Source organism: Temnothorax americanus, unplaced genomic scaffold (genome assembly GCF_048541705.1).
Source record: "Temnothorax americanus isolate GAGA-0224 unplaced genomic scaffold, ASM4854170v1 Scaffold14, whole genome shotgun sequence".
Taxonomy (NCBI): Eukaryota; Metazoa; Arthropoda; class Insecta; order Hymenoptera; family Formicidae; genus Temnothorax; species Temnothorax americanus.
Window position 1 is genome coordinate 2,246,866 of NW_027509275.1, and position 17,050 is coordinate 2,263,915.

The following is a 17,050-nucleotide window of genomic DNA, read 5'->3' on the forward strand; positions in this document are numbered from 1 at the left end:
GACGGAAGCAGCCGCACATTTGCATAGAGTAATTTAGTGGTACATAAAATTCCGCAGCCAATTAGCGCCGGAGTGTCCGATCTATCGCCCGGCCAGCCGTTTTAACGCGTTTCGCTCGCCGCGGAACGCTTCTAATTTGGGAAGACGGTGACTCCCTTAAGAGAGCGGAGACATTCTCGCCCCATTAAAAAAACCCGCGCTTCTTTGCACAGGTTTTATCATCTCGTACGAGTTTTACTGTCAGGTATACCAGCAGCGCCACTTTTACGTCTCGGACTAATATTCGGGCCACCCACCCTATAATATTCATATTCGAGGAAAAGTTTTTATCCTTCGGACGCAGCGCCGACATGTATTTTGTCTGAAATTGCATCTAATTAAAATACTAACTGATTGAGAATACATGAATATGCGATTTGTACAGATTATTAAAAGCGCATCGTTTATATCTCGTTAAAAGTCTTTCGCTTTGAGCTGATGCTGCCGATACATCAAAATGTGATTTTTACATACAGAAAGAGTTTGGCCCTCTTCATTTAAATCCTCCATTTATTACTATTTCCTACTAACTCTAATAAGATATCGCCGCGAGGCAGGCAAGCGATATATATATATATATATATATATATATATATATATATATATATTGGTCGGCGCTCATTGACTCGAAGTCCCACGGAATCGCGGAGGCCATTCGTAATTCTAGATCTCGACAAAGCTCATACCGGAGCTTCGCACGGAAGCGGATCAAACACGGAAAGCGCAAAACGCGTTGTACGTCGGAAGCCGTGCATTAGCATATAGACGGAGTTGCCTCCTGGCGATGGCGTTGGGTAGGTAGGTAGCCACCAAGGGGCTCTTATTTATTAACGATGTATTCTTCACTGCTACGCCGTATTTGCTCACTTTGTTCTCGTTAACCCTTCCCACCTTCCTCCGCCGTGAGGTCCGCGCGGAACTACTCGACTAAATAAAACCAATTTGATCGAGATTGAGTAGGAGCGTATGCGGTAGCGGTCAAAGGATGACTAAGCCGGACAGGTTGATTAACTCACTGATGCACTATTCAATTTCGATCTGATATCTGAAAACTCTCCATATGATAAAATGCGATGCAATGACGAAGCTCTTAATAAAATTATTCAAAGTAACTGAAATAAGAACTGTATTTACGATTTTTTACAATAGAAATTTATGTAATTAAACAATTCTCTTTTCTAACTATATACCAGACGAGAGAAATGAAATGGAAAGGGAGATTTTTTTTTTTATATACCACTGAAATGGACAACAATTATTTTACGTCGTCCATTAATTTTTCCTCTGTACAATTTATGCTTTCCTAAATGTTCATTCAGTTATTTATACGTGTTACAGATTACATTAACCGCGTCTGATCAATCGCGTCGTAAAGTGCGTATTACAATTTCGAAAATACTAGCCACGGATTCTCTCCTGCCCAATGTTCCGAAAGGACACTCGGTCTCGGAGCGTTTAATAAATTTCTCCATCTATATGCGCTTCCATTCTCGTGGACGTTCACAGCTGTTTGTAACTCGCGGGAACTCGTATAGCGACAATAATTTCTGAATAGCGCGCCGGGCTCGGCCTCCTTATTATGACGCGTGAAAGGCGCGCGGTCGTAAGCACGCCTTTATCAGCCGTTTCAGGTAGACCAGCACGGGGTCCGTCTCCCGATCTCGTTCGCCCTCCTAGACGTGTCTACCGAAAAACCTCCCCGTCCTCGTATATTCAAAGTTTTATAGCTGCAGTTACACGGTGGTCCCGGTCGGCGGCTTTCTTTCAATTACGAAAGTTCCACGTAGAATCGACGTGTAAATAGCGTCGACGCCGGATTGCTTGGCAGAACGATAGGCCGATAAATTAGGCCTGTATTAGCATTTAAACGATGGAGCGGTCCATCGACGATCACGATGGCTCTCGATTACTGCGAGAACCGCGAAACGAGAAGAGGAACGAGACGGTTTGCGCTATCTCCCGCCATTGCTACTATCGATTGGAAGAACTCCGATCGATGCGTCCTTCGTCATTCGAAAAGGAAAAAAAAAGAATGTCTATTATCATTTTCGGAATTCGCGGCTTTCTTTGTAAAAGTTAGCGTTACGTCGTACGGATAATTTATTCGAAAGTGAATTCTCACGCTAAGGTAGTTTCTCCGTCAGAGATTTTCCATTATTGCGCGTTTACGAGGAAATGCGGTACACCGCGTATTTTATTAAGCGATAAAGTGTTCAGCATTAATACATAACACTTCTCCTAGAACAGAAACGTTGAAACAGTATAACAACCTTCTGGTATAATAGCGAATAGATGAAGGTCAGACGAGTACGTATTCATATTTGATAACTATCGTGTCCATGGGAGCACGCCGAAGTAATTACGAGCACACTCGCTCTCCCACATTCACGCTTCGTGAACTGAATTTCGAAGACAAACTTTAAATAATTCATGGAAGCGTGCAATGTACGACGTTGTCGAGATCGTTTTTTTGCTCGCTGCGCGAGAGTTACATGCGTGGAGTCGAATCCGTGTGACTCTTGTCGCTTTCATCTCTGCGATATGCATGCGATTATCTGTCTGGCAAACGGTCCACGAGACGGACAAGACCGGAGAGACGGAGAGTACTCCTGAAGATCGACCACACACACGCCGCTCCTGTTATCACCTGCTTCCGAGCGATATTATTTATCCGGGGCATTTCCGAGCACGACCACCGATAGATGACGGCGCCGTAATATAGTCGCGGAGACGTTTTACGAGACGCAAAAGAGCCGGCCGAACGAATACGGCAGTCAAACGAGACGCGCGGACGAGAGCGAATGCGGCGCACGAGCTGATAAATTTACGCCAGGCGGCTCGCCTGTGATCGCCGTAAGTGGCCCTTTTACGACGGAAGGTTACATTGAAGCGCGGAATACACGTCCGATACGCGCCCGCCTCTCGCGCGATCACAAGCGGAATCTCGTGGAGGGGCCCGCGCACCTGCAAATGTTTACGTTCACTTAAAAAGTCATAAAGATCTGGCGCTTTGGTAAATCTACGCAACGTGCTACTTCTCCGGGGTGATAACGAGCGCCGCGAACGACCTGGTCGCCGGCCTTGAAGACGATGTGACGCCCGAGACGATCGACGGTGCCGACTTTGGAATTGGAGCCGCGATGACGGGCCGCCGCGCCGTGCCGCGCCGTTCCCTCGGAGTGCTCGCACGCACGAGAGCACACACGCGAGAGATTCGCACGCACGCGGTGCGGCGGCAGGTTTTACCACTTTCTACGTGCAATTTAAGCGATAGCAGGGATGGACGTATTTGCGCGCCGTTTTCGGCAGAGCGACATAAAGATGTGCCCGCGCGATAACATCATTTTAACGTTAATGCGTACCTTCCAGTATGACTTTATTACGCGAAGCATTCATTTTCTTATCTACCCTCGCGGTCCAATGGATCGAAAAAATATATCATTAAGAATAGATCGATGAAAAAAAATTTCAGGATACACAGGAGCGAGTACCATTTTCCAAACGTGATATAATCTATCGATAGATCGACGAATGTCAGGGTGCTCGGTGCACCTGCGTGTCGCAATCATCCTTCCGATGCGAGAGAGATTGGCGTCTAATCGCGCCCACCGACGTGGCACTTGCACCGCGGCGGATACGACAAGATCGTTGGCGAACTAATGTGCGACCGGTCCGCGTGGCGATTCTCCCCGCGCGCACCTTAAACGTCGGCTTATCGGAGTCGTTCGGTAGGATAAACAAAAGCGCCGCATCGGGCCGACGAGGTAATTTAACGGCGGACGCGACCCGCTCTCTCTCTCTCTCTCTCTCTCTCTCTCTCTCTCTCTCTCTCCTCTCTCATCTCTCTCTCTCTCTCTCTTCTCTCCTCTCTCTCTCTCTCCTCTCTCCTCTCTCTCTCTCTCTCTCTCCTCTCTCTCTCTCTCTCTCTCTCTCTCTCTCTCTCTCTCTCTCTCTCTCTCTCTCTCTCTCGCCCGGCGAATCTTCGTGTCTACGAATACAGTCGGGGCCGCCTCGCCTTCGCCGAACGGGGCGATGTGTTACCAACGGCGTTACGGCAACAAAACTGGCACTAAATCACCTTTGGCAGACCACGTGAACCCGTTCATCTCGGCGGCCGGACGCAGCTGCCGCTAAAGTAAAGCGGTTAAAGATCCAATCTCTCGAGGAGAGCCGCGCGCTCTTTCTCTCCCTCTCGTCTCGGCGCTATAATATTCCGAGCAAAAAAGACACGCGCGCGCGCGGTCTTCCGAGGTCGGCCTCGCAAATAGCTCGAGAACTTGTAAAGCATCGCGCATCTTGCACGAGCATCAACGATAGGAGGTCGTTTCCGCAACGGAATCAATTCGACGTCATTTCGGGATTTCTTTGAATGGTCGGTCCGCGATCTTTCACAACTGTGACAAATATAGTATATCGAAGAATTAAGAGAGTCAGTTAATAATGACCATGGCACATAAGTATCGAATTCCGGGATGTTGCTGCCAGTTATGAACTGTGCGAAGTTTCCATAGACCTGTCGCGTTTAAGTAGGTGACTATAGACGTACTTAACACGCTGCGAACGTAACTGACGGGGACTATAAATCTACCCGGTTGCGAAACAGGTGACTCTATTCTCGAAGAAAGTGCGCTTTACGCGTACCCGGTGCCAGGTGAACGTCAGCGAGTTAATTCTGGCGTTAAACGCATGAAATACATTATTTATCGTAATAATATAATTTCCGACGTTTGTGTATCATTGATTCATTACGTACGAATGACGATGCGTTATATCGTTATTATTATCGTTATATCGGTAATAATGTTGGCACGAAGATTCAATCGTAATAGGCTCAACTAGCGACTTGTAATGTCGAGCCGATAATGTCAAAAGGTTAACGCAAAGATCACCGGAATAGAACGAGACGTGCGAGCTTCAACGTTGCCTAGTTGCGTGTATCTCGGTTTGTCGAACGAAAGAGCACCAGCGCGAGCGATAGAGGAGGCATCGATCGCGCTCAAAGTCGAGAGTAAACGTTTCGATCGGCGCGGGGAGAGCATTATGCGCGCGCGAGAGACAAAAGCGTTTCCACGTAAAAATTTAAATAATATATCGAAAAGCGTCGTGTTACAGACAGTAATTTAGGAGGGCCGCAACACCGCGAGTTAAAGGCGAAGGCGGAATTAAGCGGTCCTCTTCCTCAGCGCCCGCCAACGAGGCGCTTTACGATCGGTACACGCGCGTAATACCTATAATCGTTGCACGTGTAACCCGTGCTTGAGGAGGAACCTGTGCTTTCTATCTCGTTAGCGCATGGTACCAGGGTGTCCGTTTTAACCGCGGCAACGATTTTAAATCGCGAATTACCGCGCTATTAAAAATTATCCAGGCGTTCGTCATTTAGGATATCCCGTATCGCCCGATATGATCGCGATCGCGATTCTCAACGTGAGCTGATCGATAAAGAGAATAGAACGGTTTAGAAAAAAATGTAGACAAGAGTAAAAAAATAATGAAGACAAGTATATGGAAATGGCAAAAGGTATAGAACTGGTATACGTACGTTAGAGAAAGTTTCTTGCTCGTGTGCGTAATTGACATGACGTGAAAAATACCTTTAATGGCATCGGTCGACGAAGCGATAAAGTTTACCGACACGCACGTCACTGTGTTATTAAAGTCAACTGAACACCATTAAAAATATTTCTCACGTTGTCTATTACGAGAGATCGTAATTTCAGATATTCTCTTATTTTATATATGATTATTATTGAGCATGTAGCATTATAATTAATATTTCGCACTTAATAGAGCAGTACATCGATGATGATGTTGCTCTTTAAAGGATGATTCAGCCTATACATGATTAAAAATATAGCTATTTATAAATATATGGAGATGTAAACAGTGTATGATATTCAAATCAATTAACTAAAGAGATTAACGAATAATATATGTTAAATGTGCATATGAATTATCGAAAAATATTGAAATATCGAAGTATTGAGGTAAAATTATCGTTGTATTGTTTAGTAGCCGTAGTCGCGCGGTTAACATTCGCGAAAATGAGCGTTGTATGTGCACAGATATCAGTACTGGCAAATCGACCGGATCTCGAACAAAATGGTTCGCGTGTCTTCCGTGCCAACTTCGCAAAATTTATTGCTTCATCGTGCTTTCGCACGGTAGATTCGCGATACCCTCGCTCGTTCGTCTTATCTCGCGGCGAATCGCGCGTTTTGAAATTATGCAAATCATTTTTCCCGACGTTACATCTTGGACTTCCCGACGACTCCATAAGCGAGAGGACCGTAAAACGCCACCGATCGATCCCTCGGGGCAAGGATCGAACGTGTCCCGCTGTCAGTTGGTATTTTCATCGGGAAACAAGATTTGATATATCAGCAAATTTAATTTAAAGAGATGACACGCGCGCGATCCTCGTTGCTGCCGATTGTAAAATTCGCCTGGGGACGCGAGTTCGCGAAACGAGGATCATGGTTAATACGATTCGCGAATACGGGACCGGGAACGCGTGGAATCGGTTTATCAGATCGTCGCTGCGCATCTAATCGCAAGTTGACCCTCGAAATGACGGGCCACCCTCGTTCTCGAGAACCGAGCTGAGCTCCGATGGGGCGCTCTGCAACAGACTGTGACATATTAGGCTACCCCCGCCCTCGCAAAAGGGGGCATCATCCCCGACTGTAAGGACCTCGTAAAGAGGGTGACCCCCGCGACCGGATTTATTGTTTCACGATTTGTTGGACGAGCGAGCGAACCGGGCCGTGGGAGCGAGATCTGTCGCGGTCGGTTCGCCCTGGGTAACCTAACGCATCGACGAGCCGCATATAAATATATTATCGTCATTGCGCGGAAAGATTGCGAGCGATCGCCGAAGATGGTTGTGCCGGAGGAGCGGTAATGTTCGTGAGCACGCGAGTGGATGCTTACCGTCGCGCCTCTCGGCGATTTTATCGCCACGACGGAAGTTTGAATAATCGTCGACTGTCGGGTGAATTACATTGTTCTGACAATGTGATATACAGGATACGTCGAAAGCGTACTAGTAAGCTAATAAATTAAGTTCATCGGAAATGCGTTTGCAATCTCGGGTTATCTGCTAATCTCGTTAGATGGGTTTCGGAACAGTATTAACATTATACGGATATTTCATAGCACATCGTAATGTTAAGTATTAGTTAGTATCCAATATTGAGAAATCTTTAACGCACACACGTGTCGTTAATAGGGGAAAAAGAGAGAAATTAAATGTTGAAAGAGAAGAGATGCTGCCTATCAGAGATGGTTAATTTAATGCTCGATGATAAAGAGCTTCGTAAATAAGCGGCTAAACACGGAAAGCCATGTGAATCCCCCTACATAAAAATTCATAAATGAGCGAACGAGAAAACGTTCCCTCGATTCTCGAGGACGCGCTCATAAATCGTCGCGGCAGTGCGTCGTCCTTCAGAGAGGGGATAGAGGGAACTCCGTTTTCCTAATTCACTGGCGGATGTCGCGCCGGAATAGAACATGGCGAGAGCGCCATCCGATCCGTAAATCTATAACGGTATCGGATCGGCTGCGGCGACGGCGACGGCGACGACGACGACGACGACGACGACGACGACGGGGTCGTTACGCAATGCGCGGAGAGGATAATTCGTCACCTCGGGGTACGTAGAGCGCGATAGGGATACCGAAATGCAAATTATCCGGCTTGCTAGAATGCGAGTGAGTGAGCGAGCGAGCGAGCTGAACTGATGCTGGAAAATCGGAGTCGCGTCCCGTTGACCGGCCCTCGTTCGCCAAGTCCGGTTTCTCCTGCCGCACCTTTTCAGCGCGTCTTTTTTCCTTATTACGCGAACTACGTAAGATCCCCGATACGATCTAGATTCGTCGACTCGGTCAGCGTCGCCCGGAATCTGTTCCACGAAAATAATAGGCGAGTTGCAACGCCACAAGATCAATCTTCCGCATCACTTTTCACGACCGCGCATTTTCCTCTCGTTAGTTTGATATAAATTGCGCGTTTATTATCTGCGTTAATTCACGTGGGATCCAGTAAATATCTAAATAAAAAATTTACAATGACAAAGAAGTGTTTGTTTTATCAAAAGTATTACGTTTCAAGCATTCTCGAAAACCCACGCACGTTATGTTCTGGCGTAACGTTTGTTTGCGATGTCAATACGAGACGAGAACAAGACAGCTATATTGAGTGCTAAATGTGCGGTGGAAACACGAGTCATAATCTTTAAACTCCCGTCAGACATTCCATTTGAATTGTCGTTCGTAAGGCGTTATGAGTTATCGATACAACATCCACTCATTAATCATGCACGCCTCGTTGCTCGAAACAAGCTTCTCTTATTTCTGTAATTTATTACGCGGCGCATTATGTGGAAAAGAGAGGACGAAGCTGTCACAGATTTATTTCTGGCCTGACGAGTATATTCGTTTCTTATCCTTTCGAAATAGATATATACGCAGACTGTATCGTGCATGCGTGCCGTCATTCTCGCTCCAAACGCTTCGTCGACGGGTCGAAACAATTCAACGTCGGCACGATGTGAAATAATTTTCCGAGCGCGAGGGGTTCCGTGAAGGGCTCCGTGGGTCAAATATCATTACGCGTAACGATTACGCCAGCGACTCCGCTTTTATTGGCGTTTCTAAAACGCGATATATCCTCTCTCGCTCTTTCTTTCGAGTTAGCGGCTCGGCGCGGCTCGTCGTCGCGCAAGCGAGGATAAGGATCGGTTAAGGAGGAGCGATTACACATACACGGCGTCGCCGTGCGAGGGAAAAGGCAGACGTCGCACGTCCGTCCTCGTATATACGCGCGACCGATTTAATATCAAATCCGCCGCATTCCGCGGTAATAACACGCCGGGCAATTATCTCCAGCGATTACTCGAAACTCGTTGGTTCCTCTTTCGCACGCGAGCCGCACGCAACGGATCCAAACGCCGCCGTGTGTGTATCGTGTACCCGGGGCGGTCCGGACCGCCGCGCCGCGCCGCGCCGCGCAAGGTGCGACCGTATATGCATCTGCTAAAAGAGGAAAATCGCGGCTGGCCTCTTCACGTGCGGAATATGCCGGAAGTCGTCGTCAGAATCCCGGAAGAGGTCGTCGGCCGGCTCCACGCGCGAAACAACTTTAAATTGCTCGAAAGAGGACGACGCTAAATACGGCTCGTCGGCCGGCGAATAGAACTGCGGGACGCGTCGAATATTCGTCACGCGAGCGTTTTCCATTCTTCCTTCCTCCTCGGGGTTTCAGTCGGGGGCCACTCTCCGCGAAGAGAGTGGAAACCGGGGGACGCGCCGAGGTGCCGGCACGTCGGTCGGGACGACAGGCCAACGTGAACGAGAATCCAGATTGCGAGCCTGATTTTTACCTTGTTCGACCGTGTATACGTACAGTGGCGACTAAAAGTTTGCCGCCGGCATGAGCGATAGTTTGATATCGTACGGAGTATTCGCCTTCTTCGCATTAAAAAAATTTAATGACAGATTTTTTTAAATACCAATACTTTATACTAAAAAACCTATTATTAACTTTTTTATCATATATATGCGCGTGTCTGTGCATATTATACAAATATGTGAACAAGTTTAATTTAATAGACCTAATAAAATGGATTATATATAATTATATATAATTACATATGTAATTTTATATAACTAGCATTTTTATTTAAAAATCTATTATTAAAAACCTGCCTTTTTTAAGAATATAGATACACAAGAAAACTTTGCGTTATGCCTACACGGAGAAAAAAATGATGCTGTACCTACAGCATTAGTCTAATTGGAAATAATCTTGTTAATTCAATACTCTTGTTGATTCAATAGTTAAAAAAAACATGCTTTGTTTTAATAAAATAAGCATCGTTTCACTAATACTGTTATTGAATTAACAAGATTATTTCCAATTAGACTAATGCTGTTGATACATCATTTTTTCCTCTGTGTACACTTAAAATGATGTTAAATAGAATGTTGTGTAATATTTAATATTATATTTTCTCAACAGATCGAAATCGAGGAGAGAAGAGCGAGGAAGTGCAAGGCGCGCAATCGAAAGAGCGATAAATCATCGCGGTCGACACTGGTCGCGTCCATGCCGTCGGTGTTTTGGTTTCGACGCTGCGGGGGAGACGGCTTCCCGCGGAGGCGCCCTTTATCCGTCGAGCCGAGAGCCGAGAGTGCCGAGAGGCCGGCATCGCCGGATAAAGGGTAGAGGCGTCTGCGTCCCGCCGAGCGTCGTTGGTACCCGTCATTCATCGTGCTCTTTCAACGAGCGTCCGTGGTCTCCGATCCGGTAACGATTACTCGCATAGTACTAATCACGGTACTAAATGCCGTCAAGCGCCATACGCGAAAAACCACGCCGCGCCGCGCCGTACAGACAGGTGCGTATACTTGGAATAGTTTCATGTCGAACCCATGCTTGCCTAAGAAATTACACGTAATTTAATCTAATCTCTAACTTCCTCGTGTTTATGCCCGTTTTTACTCGACGAGTACTATTGTCCGGTTGTTTAAGAATTCCTGCGGCGAAATATAGCGAGATCGTTAACAGCCATTCCGGCCAACGCGCGTTCGAACAATCATCTGTCAACGAGGATATTACTCATTCTTCGCCGGTACTGTACGCAGTACGATTTGTACCTACAACGATCGACAGGAATATAATGGGCGGTCGCGTGCGCGCGCGCGCGACCGCGATATCGATATACCGTCCGATACGCTCGGGAGGGAAGGAGCGCTAAGCTCCGCCGCGCTCGAACGCGGGCTAAAATTCGTAAAGTCGCGTCGCGCGTTCTCGCCGCGAGCGTTTTTCAGCCTCGGCGGGGAGAGATACCCCCCCTATTGTTTTCAGCGATAAAAAAGTTAGCGGGGCTTAAATAGAATCGCGCGCACAGCGAGAGTCGTTAATAATCGTCCCTCCACTTTACTTGAGTGGTACACGATAAAGCCTCGAGGTGTCGACCGCAGATCGAGTATTGTTCGTCCTTTCCCATCACGGGGCCCGGTGAATGACGCTGCCCCGGCGATGATACGTCACGATAATGGCCGGTAATTCGACGTACCATCGTGGCCGGGGCTCGTGCGCGCCTAGGAGGAATATTGTTTCGCAGCCGCGCGCGATGGGAGTAGAGAGAAGTCTTGGCTTTTCAATTATCGGACCTTGGAGCGATACGATGATGGCTGGCGGAAGGCACGTATAACCCGGTGCAAGCCGCTGCACGCGGCCGGTAAACCCACACGCACGGGCGTATCTACGCCAAATTGCAGGTTCGATCGAGCCGCGCTCGTATACGTACGTATGTGTGCGCGCAACGGTACGTAGGGTACACACAACGCGTGTGTGGATCCCGCGAGTGGTCGATATATCCTCTGATGTGCACGGGATTCCCGCGGTCAACGACTATCCGCAAAATTTCACTGACAATCTCGCCTCGATTATCGCTCGTTTAGATGAACGTTGTGCCTTTTCTCTTCAAAAGGGCCGTAATTTTCATTAAAATTTATCTTTCTCTCCCTTCGGTTGGCGCCCACTCTTATAAAAATGTCCGTTTCAAGCAAACTGAATCAAAAGAGAAAGGTTGTTTGGACCTTTCACAAGTGTTCTTCGCGAGTGTCTGCTCGTGACTTGGTATATAAAATATTGTACGAGTGGATGACTTTTTATGTATTTCACGGTTTATCAATGGCAGTAGCAAAGTTCTATTATATCCAGAAGGAAATGCGCTGTTATCTTTACCGCCGCACATCTCGATCTGAGTCTTCACAGTCATAATGTTCAATTTGTCGTGTACTTTTATAACCCGGCAACTTTTTTTTCGAAATATATTCACACGAGTTTACTTTTTCCCGAGCAGGATTTTTCCAAAGTAAGATCTTGCGAAACGAGAAACGCGGTCGTGCGCGAGACTTCGATCAATAACGCAACCATCGATCGAAGATTACTTCCGTAGTGTTTTTCAGACCGATTCACTTTGCAGATACGGCGCTGTTAATCGAAGCCGGGAAAGCAAGGATGCAAGGATGAAGGGTAATGGCGAGTATCGTGTTCCGCGACCGGTTTCGAGAAAGGCTCACTCGAGGTTCTAATACGTTGAAACGCATAAATCATCCGCAACATAGACGACTTTGAAAAAGCAATAAATATATCGCCTCGTGTAATATCCTCTAGCCTGCAATTTCACACAATTTATGTCCCTCTGAAATATATAAGCGACGTGCCAATCCGACTGGAGGAACCTCGTCTATCGCATATTTCTCCCGGTGTTTAGGATTGATTACACTTTCGGACGACGTTTTTTTAAGCCCGCGGCTCGCTTTCCAGCGTGGGTTTCGCGACACGCAACATTTTCCGTCTCGAGATATTGTTTTTCAAAATAATCCCGGCGCTGCGAATTACGCAACTTGCGACAATATGCGCGCTTTGCTCTTTTCCCGAATTTTCTACCTTCTGTCCAATATTTATGCGCGTTGTGTGTAAAAAAAAATTATCACTTTATTTGCCGCGTCGTCGTTTACTTCTCAGCGGGGCTGTTTTTCCCAGACGTCAAGTCTATGATCAATTTCGGTATTACAGTTGTAAAACTCATATGTGTGTGTGTGTGCGCGTGTGTGTGCACACACACACGCAAGTTTTTTCATGCGAACTCGTTGCACACACCTATACGCAAATTATAGCCGGCTGTTTTCGTGTCGTTTTCTTGCGAGAGAAAAGGGACGACCGCGCGCGCGACGCCGACGTCCATGTCGACGCTTAAATGATACCGAAGTCAATCGATCATATGTAATAACGGTTTCCTAAAGACGACTTTTCACAGACCGCCACCCGGCGGCCATGTTGTCTCCCCGCACATCTGCCAGTTTTAGGCCTCGTGCAACACGACGAGCAGAACGAGCTGTACGAGTGAGCTTTCGAAAGGGTGTTTACACGTCGCGAGTTATACGATGTGCTCGAAAATAATTCATTAGGGTATCACGTTGGGCGTGACAGAGGGGAGACCTCGAGAGAAGCGGCGACTGCCAGTATCCACCCTGAGTGATTTTCCGCAGATAGCGTTTTTACTCGGTATTTGGCCTGAAACTCGTTGAAACACACGAAACTTCTATATAGAAACTTGATAAATTTTTACGTCTGTAAAGCGTAAAAATTTGTTACAAAATAAGAAAAGGAAAGGAAGAATAATGATTCCAGTCTACACATTTCGCAAACGCTTTGTCGAAGAGAGATAAAGGATCTTTATTAACCCGAATTTTTAACCGCAAGCATGCGTTTCTATTGGATTCTTTCTGGCAGCGCTGAAAGATCTATTCTCCGGAATGTGAAGCGAAATTCGGGCGCGCGTGATCGCCCTTAAGATATACGTATAGAAGGGCTTCGTGTGGTCAACGCGAAAGGCCGTGTGCATCGCGTGTTTCGCAAGAGATGTTGCGGTCGTTTAAGGAAATGGTATGTTCGCCCTCTTCTCTCTTTCTCTCGCTTTTTCTCTCTCTCTTTCTCTCTCCCTTTTGCTCTCAAATAGTACAAATTAGAACGACATCCTCGTGTGGCATCCGATGCTTCAGGTAAATCCTCTTAGGTCACGTAAAAAGCCCCGCGCCACCCTCCGCGACCCTTCGTCCGCGCTCCCGGCGTGACGGAGGACGCAGCATTTTCTGCACGACGCGCATTGCACTCCGCAGCGGCCGTTCGCAGTCCATTGTTGCCCTCGAAAATGTCAACGGGACGTCGCTTAAAGGGACACCTTTACCAGACGAATCGGATTATCGGATTACCGACGTGGAAGTAGGAGAGCCCTCGAGAGGGTACTCGAGAGCGCGGCGCGCGGACGACGTCGTGCAAAATATTGACAGGTGTCAACTACGTTCGCTATTGGCGGACACGAGCAGAAGTCGTGCATAAAAGAGCTCGAGGACGTTAGTTCTGCCACAAGGACGACATATATATATATGTTCTCTCCACCGATTCTCTCGTGTCACGATCCTCGGCGATATAATATACATAATATAGAGGTCATCTACACACACTTCAAGAGATACAATTTAAATATAAAGATTCTTTGCAATCGCTTCCTGTATACGTGTACGCATATGCATGTACGTGCACACGTATATGCATCGATATTATAAAGTTTAGTTTACGCACATCGGATTTTTAAAATATATTTATGAGATCGCGGGGTGAGGCGGAAGTAGTCCGCTAAAAACTGCGATATGTCAACGAAGAAAGCGACGGGGCGCGGCGGAGTCGTACGTGAATTAGTAACTCCGGTTCCACGGATATATTTCCAGGCTTCGTCGGTCGCGGCATTAATTATTAATTGACACACCGGAATCGATCGCTATAAAGACAATGCTGCTGCATCGCGTAAGCCGCGTCGTTCGTAGCGTGACACGTTTGCTGGTTTCCCTCGGATTCACGTCTTTTCAATGTAGCGTGCCGACGTATAACTTTACGAAGAAAATTCTCTTCAAGTTTTGTACGTAGTTTCATGTATATAGCTCCGACGTGACGAAGGTTCAACGTGTGCCGTTTTGCGTGTGCCGCGTTTATTATGCATGACATTGGAGCGGTAAGAGAATAACATATCTTTATACTGCTAAACACATACATTATGTATCGCGTCCTTCTCTCTCTCTCTCTGTCAAATAAATCTATATAGCTATGATAGATATCATAGCTATATAGGTTTATTTGACAATTTTTCAATCGTGAATATTTAATGTAAATTTTTACCGTTGATATTAAAAAACGTTCGAGATGGTAAGCGTCGAGGAAAGTTGAAGGTTTCAACGATCGAAACAACAGGCGTCATATCGAAACTAAAATGCAGAGGGTTGTTGACATTCTTATCCAATCGACCAGCGAGGAAAAAGAGGGAGAACGCGTATGCGTGTAAACGACGGGGTTAGCGTTGCACGACAGCGAGAGTTCGCCTCCTATTCCTCTCGTCGCGCCAAGTCGAGCGTATTAATCGACGCGCAGCGCGGAGGTTCCATTCACCGATGTGCCGTCGAGGAGTCTCATGGCCCTTTAAGGACAACCCCCATTGACGACATGAGAGACAGGATGAGGAGAAAGAAACAAAGAGACAAGACCCTTACGGAGGAGAGTATCTTATTGGCGGGATCGGGTGGCGAAAGGAAGTAGGCATCGCGTTTCCATCCCACGCATCCTGTCAAGTGGATTCCTCCGGCGCACAAAGGAGATCGGACAAATAATTGGCTCCTCGGATACACAGGTAGGGCAGTCCTTTTGAGTCCTGAGAACCTTGCGCAAGGACCATTGTGCGAGGGACACTCGATACATTCGGATCGAGTGGCTCGACACCGGCAAAAGAGCGTGGCTCCGTAGTTTGGAAAACGAGACATCTCCGATTTAGATGAAAAACTCGGTACACGTACGTTTTTCCTCTCGGCAGAAGCTGGAAAAACTCTGAAAGGATTCTCGCGCGATAGGAACCATTACCTTCGAGCAAAAAAATTTGTTGGAGGGAACGGGCTCCTCGATACATATTTTTACATCTCGAGAAGAGGAAAGCGCGCAATTTCCCGGAACGAATCTTTTGCAATGTAATTTCTATCGTCGGGGATTGACGGTTATTCGCAAGCGCGAGTTGCAGAACAGATCTTGGACGAGTCCTGATACCGTCGATGCCGTCTGTGAATAATCTCGTAGCAAAAACGGACGGCTCGCAAAAAAGACTCGGGTGACGACGCGTCGGCAAGAGACGGTCAGCTATATGAGAATCACGCGAAACAGGTTCGCTGTTGACGAGGAAACGCGAATACCGAGAAACAAATATAGCGAATCAACGTGCAGGGCCACGCGAGGTAACGAGAGGTCGCAAAAAGTCAGGCCGGAAGCTGGGCCCGTCCGAAGGACGATCTCGAGGATTCTCGAGCGCCCGCGCGATGTCCACCGACGGATATGCGACTTTTCGCCGACATTAATATACTCGACGCGGCACACAGGAAACTTTCTGCCTGACTTAATTAATACCCGCGCTCGCGCGCGCGCCTTCCTTTTTGACGGCAGGGATTTAATTACTTTTTTACGTCGACTCGTAAATCATCTCGCAGGGCCTGCACGGCGACCGCCGTCGTGTCCTTCCTGCCGAGTCATAAAATAAAGAGCTTCGAGCAACGAGCCGGGTACATGTTGCCGCGAAAGCTGAGGGATATACACACTCGAGTTTATCATCGTCAGATTATCTCCGATATTTCTGATTCGTAACGCGACCTGCAGCGTGTCGCGCTAACTTCGTTATACGTTCGAGCCAAAAGATAATCTCGACAAATCGAAAACAAGGTACATATGGGTAGTTGCAGCGCCGCAACGCGATAAATCATTATTACTTTATCTCTATTTACAGGATCTAATATAATGATTGATAACGATCACAGAAAGATCACTAATATTTGGCATAAATACAAGTTACGGCTATTTGTTTCTTCGCGTAGGTATATTCTTCAAATGTACAAAGAATTTATCTCAAAGACTTTTTCGCAATGCGATAAATCATTATTACTCCATCTTTATTTACAGGGTCTATAATAATGATTGACAACGATCACTGAAATGTTACTAATATTTAACATATAGTTACGGCTATTTTGTTTTTTCACGTAGGCATGTTCTTGAAATGTAGGATTTATCTCAAATTTAATCTCTGTCTTTTAATCCCTGATGAGAAGAGATCTTAACATATATTGCAAAACTCACAATCGCGCGATATGACGTTGCGTAATACTATAGGTTTTCTCCTTTCTCGGCGTTCACACATTCAACATTGATCACTTGGACTTCGTAAAACACATTAAAGGTTACCGTGCTTGTTTCAAGAATTTGCTAATTTACAATTTATGCAAGCAGTTGATATTTTCAAAGCGTTTCTGCTTTTGCTTTTCCGTGTTTCCTTATTTCAGTATTTAATCATCAAATAACATAGGAATTATATAATAATAATGAGTGAAGTGTTGCCGCGTGTCTTTT

At 46.6% G+C, this 17,050-nt stretch overlaps 2 protein-coding genes across 11 annotated transcripts in view; one reads left to right on the forward strand and one right to left on the reverse strand.

The window, feature by feature from the left end:
* The window catches only part of LOC143894680 (uncharacterized), a 175,034-nt gene that overhangs the window by 66,115 nt on the left and 91,869 nt on the right, over positions 1-17,050 (forward strand). For 4 of the 8 annotated variants that reach the window (XM_077401195.1, XM_077401196.1, XM_077401194.1 and 1 more), the window contains exon 4: positions 10,064-10,442. The exons of 2 other annotated variants lie outside the window; for them this stretch is intronic. The gene's annotated coding sequence lies outside the window, so the exon portion shown is untranslated. The remainder of the gene's footprint in view (positions 1-10,063; positions 10,443-17,050) is intronic. 2 more of the 8 variants (XM_077401197.1, XM_077401199.1) reach the window with 1 other exon arrangement.
* The window catches only part of Sp1 (transcription factor Sp8), a 37,578-nt gene that overhangs the window by 11,561 nt on the left and 8,967 nt on the right, over positions 1-17,050 (reverse strand). The window lies entirely within an intron of this gene.